Below are 12,004 nucleotides of genomic sequence, written 5' to 3'. Positions count from 1 at the left end.
ATATATATATAATAAGTTCTTAAACTTTACATGAAATATTAATAAAGTTCTTAAACTTTAAAAATGTATAAATAAACACTTAAACTTGTCAAAATTTGTCAAACAAGTCCTATTTAATGGTAGTTATTTGTAAAATTACAATGACATGGCATGTCGGAGGCCGTTGACCACCGCTAACTGCTGTCGTCAAAAATTAAATCGCCATAGTTCAAAAAAAAAAAAAAAAGAAAAAAAAAAAGGACCCCTAATCACCTTCGCTAGAGAAAGCGACCAAATTGATCGTCTTATCTACTAATATTATTGTAATAGATATAAATTCATATTATTACATAAACCTATAATATGGTAAATCTAAGATATAAGTTATTATCAATTTAAACAAATGAGAAAATGAGGTGTATTCATTACTTGCCCAGAAGGTGTATTTATTTCAAATTTTATTATACATCCCATTGACCCATTCTTACCCTATAACTTTTTTTTTTTTTTCTTACATATCAAGCTATAGTAAGATAATTTTATAATGTGAATTTTATCAAAAGTGTTTACATAAAAAGTATGAGTGAGAAAGGAGAAGTTAGAAGCATAATTTGAGAATAGTTACATCTTTTTCATTCATTACTTGGTCTAAGGAATAGTAGCTAGGTTGTATTAATGTCGGTATAGAGGGAGCTCAAACCAAAAAGGCAAATACCGAAAAGTTCCTTAATTGTAATGGTAGAAAAGAATAAATATGACTGATGGGTGATCTAATTTTTCTTTATTACTATTCATTAATCATAATTGTACCTATACAACTAAGCTAGATTTGACATGTGTTACAAAGATTCACTTTTTTCTTTATTACTATTTATTAATCATAAATGTACCTACCCAAGATTTGACATGTGTTACAAGACACATTTTTTCATAAAAGATTTAATTAAAATAATGCGGAGTAAAATATTTTTTAGGCAAAAGATAATACGGAGTAGTATTGAATAATACTATGTATGTACATACACTACTATAATTATAAAATTTTACATCAATTATTCTTTTATTTATTTATGGGAGTTATTAAAGAGACTTAGCCTATGTTACAAAGTCAACCTGGCCCATGCCTCCACCGAAAATATGAATTGTTGTATAGTTTGCGAAATTTCGATTTTTCGGTTATTGACCGAAACCGACCGAAAATCGACAGTCGGTTATAGTATTACTTTCGGTCGGTTATGGTGGCCAAAAATCACGGTCGGTTATGTAACCGACCGAGCGTTTGCTCACCCCTACATGGATCGCACACCAATTCACACCCGCAAAACACTCTATTTAACATTTTCTCTACCTAGCCAGTTGTGCCCTTTCCCCTCTCCAAAGTAGACGAGTACCCACAATCATCCACGATGTTGCTAAAACCTTGTAAAAGACCCTCGGGATGCAACCGAAGTCCCTCTTCTCTAATTGGAAGGCCAGGTTGTTTAAGTCCCCATTCACCACCCAAGGTACCATCGAACGCATCTTCAAAGCTTGCAGAAAATCCCACACCCCCTCCTCCTGTTCCTCTTTGGATATCCGTAATAACAAGTCAAACGCTAGGGTTGTATGTCCAGAATTGAAATCTCTAGATCAATATCGTTCCTAGCCATGTTATTTACCTTCCAGAACAGAGCTAATCCCCTGCCAATTCCCACACTATCCACATAAAATAAACCCCCGTATCCCAGTTTCATTCGGAGCCTTTCTAGATGAACATGATTCACTTTTGTTTCCATCAAGCACACTAAATCAGGCTTCTTAGTGTACACTAAGTCCTATATCTCACGAATTATTTGTGGATTGCCTAAGCCACGATACTTACATCTCAACGTACTCATTAGGATGGGCAGGATTGAAAGCTAAAGCCCACCATAAACAAGTTTATTTGACCCTTCACCCATCTCAACATCCTCATCCCCTACTTTTCTGTCTCTTCTCCTTTTAGGTAGTGCAAGCACACCGTCCCGCACGACACCTTCGCTTCTGATCACCCTACTGCCTATAGCCTCCACTGCTCCCATTCCCCTTCCCCACATATCACCCTTCCTCGTTCTTCAAACCCCCACAACCGTCCCTCTTAACATTGATTCCCTCCCCACTGTAAGATCATTCACTAGTTACGAGCTCCTATTGCTTGAGATCCTCTTTACACATATGCCCCATCCACCGTCGTACGGATACTCCTCTAGGGGTACACCCGCCTATCTGGCTTTTAGACATAATCGGTCTATGTGCCCTAACAACTTGCAAAAATAAGCAAAATTTTTGAAGTTTCTTGAATTTAAACGTGATCTATGTGATACACTATGCTTATTTCTCAGTGGGTCACTCATCTTGTGACTGCTGTAAGTCAAGCACATTTAACCACAGAGTTTTTTTAACTATCTGGTTGTCATATCCTACTTAAAACCAACACCCGCATTGCATTGCATCTGGGACTGGACTCGACTTTCACCTCACTATCAATTCGAACCCGTGACCTCGACTCTGATACCAATTGTTGGATCTCAGCACCGCACTATGCTTACTTCCCAATGTGTCACCCATCCTTTGACTACTGTAAGTGAAGCTCGCTTAACCACAAAGTTATTTGGCTATCTGGTTGTCATATCCTACTTAAAACCAACTGGTGATGAATAGGTAAACAATAACCATTTAACAACATTCCTTCATGGTAAGCCACAGCGTCACATCTCAAATCGAGCAGAGGCTAAACTCGGCCAACCCAGGCAACGCCCAACACCATGTCCACGTATTGTTCCTCATATAATGCTTTATACGCCTTTTCAATGGCATGGTAACATCCATCCCTACCCTATCCGAATAGTAGCTTCTCCATGATCCACCAAACCCAAAGTCGTCATAGGATGCAAAAGTATCCAGGTAATTCTTTACTTGCTCTAGGATTGGGTTTCTTATATAACCGTGGTGGGAGGTCATAGACCTAGACCTAAAAATCCAGTCGATCACTAGAGTCACCATTGCCGGGACCTCTTCTAATTTCAGAACTTTGCACATGTATCATGGAACTATTCTTGAATGACCACGATTCCTCCTCGATCGAGAACTCGGCGAACATAACATCCGCCTCATCAAAGAATTCAAACAAAAATATGTTATATTGTACATTTGTATCTCTGACACTTGAGCTCCTAGTAGGGGACGCAAGACAGATGTTAAGACATTACACATAACCTCGAACTTAATGGCTTTATCAGTTAAAAATCTCCCTACAATTATCTAGGATCCTTGCGGTGCCCATCTTCTGCTAGCACAGACCATAACCCCTCCTCCCATCTTCAAGGGATATGTTCGCCCATCTATTTGATAGATCATCCATGACAATCAATCATAGGCCAAATTGTTGAGAACCTTGACAAAATTCTGCACTCAAGCCTAATCGAAATAGCAAGAAACCCTTATGCCACCGAGGGGAGGAACAAAGCTCTAAAAAATAGAGAAAATCATTGAATTTTTGCAATGTGTATGAACAGTATTTGAAGTACAATGTATGTCTTTATTAGTACTGAGCTTAAGTGAATTAGTGTACAATTAACTTACCAATTGTTTCAAATTATTAGGTCACAACTTTGAAAAAAAAAATCTCATCTTTAAGTATGATGATATGCTAAAAGAAACAGCCATGGTCCATCCTCTACAAAAATTATTACGACTAACCTTCATCCCAACGGTCAGCACACTAAGTGGTAAGGGACTGACTAAATGGTTTGCTCCAAAAAGAGGTGTTAAACCACCACGCCAACCATGTTGATTTTTTTTTATTAAGCAGACTCTTTATAAACTTATGATTAGGTTCATCAATTTAGATACTTCTAATAAAAATAGAGCTTAATTGAATTAGTGTACAATTAACTTACCAATTGTTTCAAATTATTAGGTTACAACTTTGAAAAAAAAAATCTCATCTTTAAGTATGATGATATGCTAAAAGAAAGAGCCATGATCCATCCTCTACAAAAATTATTACGACTAACCTCCATCCCAATGGTCAGCACACTAAGTGGTAAGGGACTGACTAAATAGTTTGCTCCAAAAAGAGATGTTAAACCACCACGCCAACGTAACCATGCTGATTTTTTTTTTATTAAGCAGACTCTTTATAAACTTATGATTAGGTTCATCAATTTAGATACTTCTAATAAAAATAAAGAAGTTTTTCAATCAATGCCATGTAAGATAATAAAGATTAGCGAATAGGATCGAATTGATTGAATGAATTACAAGGAGAGAGAGAGTCCCTTTTATCCAAACCTATTAGGACTCTCCTATTCTACAGGTTATTGTTAATGACTCAGTAGGAGCTACTTAAACTTATACTATAAAATATAAAATAACAGATAAAAATAATTACATATAATAACTCAATTCACACACCCCCTCAAGCACAGGGTTGGATCTCTTCAACTTTGAGCTTGCACTGGAGATCCCGAAAACGTGATCCTGGAAGAGGCTTGGTAAAGATATCTGCCAGCTGATCCTGTGTTGAAATGAAATTAACAATGAATTCACCTGTTGCTACCTTGTCCCGAACGAAATGATAGTCGATCTTCACGTGTTTGGTCCTAGCATGAAAAACCGGGTTTGCAGCAAAATAAATAGCGCCCAGATTATCACACCATAACTGAGCCGGACGCCCAGAGTCCAGCCCTAACTCTCGAAGCAGGGAAACAACCCAAGTGACTTCAGCAGAAACATCGGCCAAACCTTTATACTAGGCTTCAGTCGAAGAACGCGCAACGGTGCGTTGTTTGCGAGAGAGCCATGAAATTAGATTGTCCCCAATGAAAACTGCATAACCGCTAGTGGACTTCCGATCCACCGGACAACCGGCCCAATCTGAATCGGAGTAGGCATGCAATTCTGTGGACGAGGAGCAAGATAACCGAAGACCGTAATTTTGAGTCCCCTTAACATACCGCAGTACTCGTTTCAGTAGACCCTAATGATCCGCAGTCGGTGAATGCATAAACTGACAAAGTTTATTGACCGAGAAAGAGAGGTCAGGTCGGGTGATGTAAGATACTGTAAAGCTCCAACAATACGACGATACTGAGTCGGATTGTCAAACGGCTCTAGCGAAGGCGCTACAGGCTGGGTTAGAGCAGCAGGTGTTGAGAGCGCTTTGCAGTCTGTCATACCAGCACGAGACAGGATGTCCTTCATATATCGGCGCTGTGAGAGAAGATAGCCAAATTTATCAGAAATAGTTTCAATGCCAAGAAAAAAACTAGGGGTGCCTAGATCCCGAATCTTGAAAGTACTTGAAAGGCGTTGAAGCAGAGTATCGATTAGTGATGCATCATTGCCGAGGATGATAATAAACCTGAGATGATCCAGCCGTGTAATAGAAGAGTGAGACATCAGTCTTAGATGCAGAAAAACCAGAAGCAGTTAAAAATTCATGTAAACGCTTGAACCAGGCCCGAGGTGCTTGTTTGAGACCATATAAGGAGCGTTGAAGGTGGCAGACATGACTCGGGTGAACAGGATCCTCGTAGTCGGGTGGTTGTTTCATATAAACCGTTTCTAAAAGATGTCCATTTAGAAAAGCGTTGTGAACATCAAGCTGTCGCAAAATCCAGTTGTTAGACACGACCAGTGAAAAGAGCAACCTGACTGAGGTGGTTTTACTATTGGGCTAAATGTGTCAAAGAAATCTTCACCGGCAACTTGATTAAAACCCTTTGCTACTAGACGAGCCTTGTGACGCTCAATCGATCCGTTAGCTTTTCGTTTGGTGCGGAACACCCATTTGCAGCTAATTATGTTCATCCGGGGAGTAGGAGGTACTAGCTTCCAGGTGTTGTTGTGAAGTAAGGCATTGAATTCTTGATCCATGGCGTCCCGCCATTGTGGATGACCAACGGCCTGAGAGTAACAAGTTGGCTCAGTAGTGGCATTGAGGGCATAGAACTGTTCTCTAGTGCCTCGAGTTTTGCGACGGGTTCGCATTGCATGTCCGTCATTGTGAGTTTGACTTGTATCAGCCTGAGTTTGAGAGGTGGTTGACCGAGCCTCGGTTGCAGGCGGGGCCTGTATAGCCATAGGCGTAGGTTTTCGGGCCAAGGGTAACGCAGCACAACTCGTTTCTGGTGGATTGATAGATAAGACTGGACTAATCCCCCATGGTACATCATTAGGCCCCTAAGATGAATTCACCTGAAAAGTATAGTGTGAGGCAAAGGGAAAAACAGTTTCATTAAATCGGACATGGCGACAGATATAGGTGGTCCCCGTATTTAGGTCCATGCAGCGATATCCCCTAAAAGAAACAGGATAACCTAAGAAAACGCAGGGTGTTGACCGGTACTCAATTTTATGTTGATTATAAGGTCGCAGATGTGGGTAACACTAACAACCAAAGACATGGAGAAAGGTATAGTTGGGTTGGGTTGGGTTTGAAAGAGACGAAAGTGTGGACTTTGGAATTTTATTGATGAGGAGGGGAGACACTTGATTAGATATGTGGCTGTTTCAAAAGCATAATCCTAGTATATTTGTGGTGTTGAACTATTTGCTAATAAGGCAAGACCGGTTTCAACTATGTGTCGATTTCGACGTTCGACACGACCGTTTTGTTCGTGGGTATACGCGCACGACTGTCTGTGAATAATACCGAGAGTGTCAAACAGTTTGTGTAGCCGGAGGAATTCACCCCCTAGGTCATACTGGATGGCTTTGATAGAACGCGAAAACCGACGTTCTACCATAGCCCGAAATCAAATATTTTATAAATGTCCGATTTTAGCTTTAATGGATAAAACCAGCTAAATCGGGAAAAATCATCTACAAAAATGACGAAATAACGTGAGCCCGTAGCAGAAATGACAGGAGACGGACCCCATATGTCCGTGAAAATTAAATCTAAAATATTCGAACTAGTGTTTGCAACCCTATCTAACGGAAAGCGTGTCGATTTTCCCATTTGACACGCTGTACAAATGTTATGATTTCTCAAATTATTAACTGAAACAGGACAATTTTGGAGGACTCGATGTAGGACTTGACCATGAGGATGCCCTAGCCGCTGGTGCCACACGACTGATGAGGCTTTGGCAGACACAAACGCGGAATGAAACTTGGTGCGCGGCAACTTGTAAAGACCGCCTACCGTGGACCCTGTAAGAAGCACCTCCCGAGTTTGGCAATCCTTCACAAGAAAACAGTTATGATGAAATTCAAAGAAAACATTGTTTTTATTAGTGAATTTAAAAACTGAAAGAAGGGGTAGAGCTAATTTTGGGACATGGAGAATATTAGACATAGTTAAAGGTTTGGAATTAGATGGTATAACCGCATGACCCAAACGTGAAACCCCCATACCTGCACCATTGCCGACTGTTAGCACATCCCCGCCATTATATGCCTCGGAGTGGTCCATCATACATTCATCGAGCGTAGCGTGCGATGAAGCCCCCGTATCGGGGTACCAACCATCCAAGACTGCATGCGCCGAGTCACCCGCAACAACAACATTGGCCCGCTGCGATGGCCGATCTGCATATGGCTTAAAACAGCTGACCGCCGTGTGGCCGTGTGACTTGCATATCTGACAGCGGGGAGATTCGCCACCACCGCGACTTCTGCCAGAACTGCCTCTGCCCCGCCAATTTCTTCCTCTACTGTTAGCAGACTGCCGGCCGCCAAAGTCGAATCCTCCTCTACCACGACCTGCGTAAAATGCCGCTGGAGTTTGCGGTGACTGTGTAGAATCTGCGACCGTAAAATCATCCGAATTAATAAATTCTTGATTTTGTAGGTGGTTGGCAAGCTGTTGCAGAGTGACCGTCGCGGTTGATACGGTGAGGGCACTGGCCATTGACCTGTATTCCGAGCGTAGCCCACGGAGGGCATATAGCACCTGTTCGTCGGGAGAAAGTGGTCGGCCGGCGAGTGACAATGCCTCAACGATCATTTGGGCCTTGCCGAGATACTCGGCTGGTGTACTGTTACCTTGGCGAAGTGTCTGAAATTGCCCGAGAAGGCTCAAGCAGCGCGACCTGGATGATGAAGCTAGAGCGGCATTAATGGCGTCCCATACCTCCCGGGCGGTATTCCGACCTACGGCGAGGTACATAACCTCGTCGGTGAGCGACGAGATTAGCATAGACAAGATCGATTGATCTTGCTGGACCCAGGCATGATAAGCCGGGTTTGGTGGCAACGGAGTGGCCGACGCAGCGGTGCCGGCTGGTTGCGAAGGGACACTCCGGACAGGGAGGACCTCCGGAGGGCAAGGATGCGAGCCATCGAGAAATCCTAGAAGGCCTTGGCCGCGTAAAAACGGGACTAATTGCGTTTGCTAGTTTAAGTAGTTGCGCGACGTGAGTTTTACCGATACAAAGTGATGTGCTGCTGTTAAGGCAGTGGGTGTTACCGGCGGAGGAACGGCAGCGGTGGCGGGTACTAAGGTTCCGTTGGTCGGTGGTGTAGCCATGGACAGTGATCAGAGAGGGAGGCAAGGGGTTGCAAACGGAATATGTGGGGAAAAAGCCTACCTATCGCAACTGATATCAGATTAGCGAATAGGATCGAATTGATTGAATGAATTACAAGGAGAGAGAGAGTTCCTTTTATCCAAGTCTATCAGGACTCTCCTATTCTACAGGTTATTGTTAATGACTCAGTAGGAGCCACTTAAACTTATACTAAAATATAAAATAACAGATAAAAATAATTACATATAATAACTCAATTCACAATAAATACTCCGTATTATATAGTAATTTTAGTAGGTAAGTGTAACATTAAAAAAAAAATCTCCATTAATATGCTTCATAATTATAATTGGATGACTACTTCTTTTTTACTCAAAATGGTAAGTGTAGTACAAATATTCTTTTTTTGAGTACTACTAAAGACTCTGTTACAATATAGTTGAGGCTCGAACCCACTCCCATCGTCCATGTGGGAGTGTAAATCAGGACATCAGGTGCCACTAGACCACAAGGTCATTAGCTATAAATATTCTTCAATTACATGATAATAACAAATTAAAAATAATTGAATAATGACCATGATTAAACAACCTTATAATGATCTCCTAATTATAGTCTTATGGTGTGTTTGGTAACCCGTAAAATGACTTCCGGAAAATGTTTTTCGAGTTTTCAGTGTTTGGCAACGTCCGGAAAATGTGGTCAACGGAATTTTCCGTTGACCAGGGAAAATCGGTTCATTTTTCCGGAATCGCCAAAATGGTCGTTTCGTATGTTTTCAGTCAAAACCAAGCCATATCATCCATGACCGTGGACCAAGAAGGTGGGAAAACCGCCGGAAATCCGTGCTACGTTTTTTTTTTTAATTCTATTTTTTTTAATAAATAACATTATTTTAATATTATTATAAGTTTTTATATTTTAAATAAAATAATTACCATGTTCAATTATAAAATTCTACCCATTTTTCAGAAAATGAACCAAACACACAAAGACAATTTTCCATAATACATCTAAACATGGGAAATGAACTGTTTTCCGGAAAATAACTCATTCTCCAGAAGTCATTTTACTGCTTTCCAAACGGACCCTTAAACTTCGTTTAAGCAATTGTTATACCATGGACCATAGTTCATATTGCAATGTGAACCCTAGTCTAAAAATTATTTATTTGCAGTTAACATGGTTATCTACATGTAATTAATAATTTCTGGACCGATAAATAAATTCAAGGCACATAACATGGCAATTGCAAACACAAAACATTATAATTATAGACATAAAAATTGTTAACGGCAAGTATAGAATATGTTAATTGCAAACACATAATATGTTGATTAACGTGTTATGTGTTTGTAGTTAAATCTACAAATCTATCTAATATAATAATATAATAATAATCTAATAAGAACCAATAAAGTTAGGCATCTAACGGAAACTAAAAATGTTGGTGTAATTGCATTTTTGTTGAAATGAGTGGTTCATATTATTTTGATTTTAGTATTTTTTTAATGATTTTCCTTCTTCACTTTTTATTATAATTTTTACTTCCTTTAAGTAACCCCGCATTCCGTTAGTATAAGCTTTAGTAACAGAATATTTTGCTAACTATTTATTATTCAACTTACTAATTGATTTATATAATAAAGGTCTTAGATTCGAACCTCATCCAATCAGAGTTGACATAATTGTTAAACATATAGTATGAATATGTTAGAGTATATTAAAAAATACAACATAAAATTTAGCATAAACTTTGGTTAAATAAGTATCCCAACTAAGTTGTCAAAAAAAAGAAAAGAAAAAAAAAAGTATCCCAACTAAATACATAAAATTCAAAGTTGAGCATCAAAGATTATAAATAAGTAACCTTGAAAATCGTTTTCTTGCATTTAAAAAAAATAAGTTTAGGTATAGTTTTTTTTTTCTTTTTCTGTTTTTTTTTTTAATTAATCTTCTTTTGATTATTTAAAACAAGACTCAATATTTCAATTATGCTTTTGCATTAATGGAAATGATTTAGGTCATTATGGTAATAATATTTTTTGTATGTATTTCATGATGGTACAATTGTACATCACTTTACAAATATTGTACTATTATTTTTTTATCAGACAAAATTGTTCTTACATTATTGTCAGACCTGTGCGACCTAACTACAAAGTTATTGATCAGAAATACAACTACACTTGGACTCTAAACAGTAGGACCATTGTCCAACGAATTGACAATGTTGACATCTCACTGGCTCCAATTGAACAAGTTTACACATCATTCTCAGAATTTTATTAATGCATAAAACTTTTAAAGAAATTTGTAACTTAATTTTTACTATATCATTATACCAATATCTATTGTAATAATATATTTTGAATTATTTATTATCATACTCTATTGACAACAATTGTAGCAATTTTCATTGACAAACTCTCAAAACAATTTGTCTCAACAACGAATGGAAATAAAAAAAAATCAATTTCATTGTTGTGGATGAAAAGTAAGTATCCACTCTATTACTCTTATAGTCTTATTTAATTAAATAATTTAGTAGCTATAACAAAATATAATACATATGGATTTCTTTAATTTAGAATTAGATGTCTATAATACCTTTATTCAAAAAAAAAATTATTCATTATCAATTTTTTTTTTAAAAAATATATAATTTCATTAGTTATATTGTCTACAACGCAAACGTTCCTTACCTTCAAATTTATTAATTAATTATATTCACTACATTATCCATTGTTTTTTTATACTATCTTGTAATTAAATATCAAAGTTATAATACGAAATATGTCATATACGGAGTATTTATTTATATGCAATTGGGTTTATGTGCTACACCATAATCTCATTGTATCACACTGCCCTCTATGCTACTACCAGCAATTGGGTTTATGTGCTACACCATAATCTCATTGTATCACACTGCCCTCTATGCTACTACTAGTAATCCAATTGCACATGACACACTACCAATAGAAAAAAAAGGGGACAAGTATTAAAGACGAAGACAATAATAATACAAGCAAAAAAAGAATTAAGAATACTTAGAGAAATTAAAAAAAAAAAGTAATATTTATTTAGAGTATCATTTTTAGACTAAATATTTAGACTAGCGTTACTTATAATAAAGTTGTAAACATTAGTAACGATTATAATTAATCTCTCTTATATTTTTGTGCGTTCACATAATTTAAATTATAGATTCAAATAAACAAATTTAACATTCAATTACCTTTACATGAACATCTCGTATATAATATTACATTAATATACTTAAAAATACTTTATTTAAAAATAATCATTTAACATTATCGCATTCACTCAATTTACGTCAAAAATTAGTTTATTTATAAGTACAAAACTAGTTAACTGCAATGAGTGAACTCCAAGTACATAATGTAGAGGTTATTTTTTGACTACGATGACAATGTAAGTAGACTTTTGATCCATCGTATAATTTCCGTCGTTTAAAAGAGAGCAGTGAAATTCGACGAAGACCACCATTGGCATTTGCCAGC

The sequence above is a fragment of the Ipomoea triloba genome, chromosome 6, assembly GCF_003576645.1.
Source record: "Ipomoea triloba cultivar NCNSP0323 chromosome 6, ASM357664v1".
In the NCBI taxonomy this organism is placed as follows: Eukaryota; Viridiplantae; Streptophyta; class Magnoliopsida; order Solanales; family Convolvulaceae; genus Ipomoea; species Ipomoea triloba.
This window is presented reverse-complemented; position numbering follows the sequence as displayed.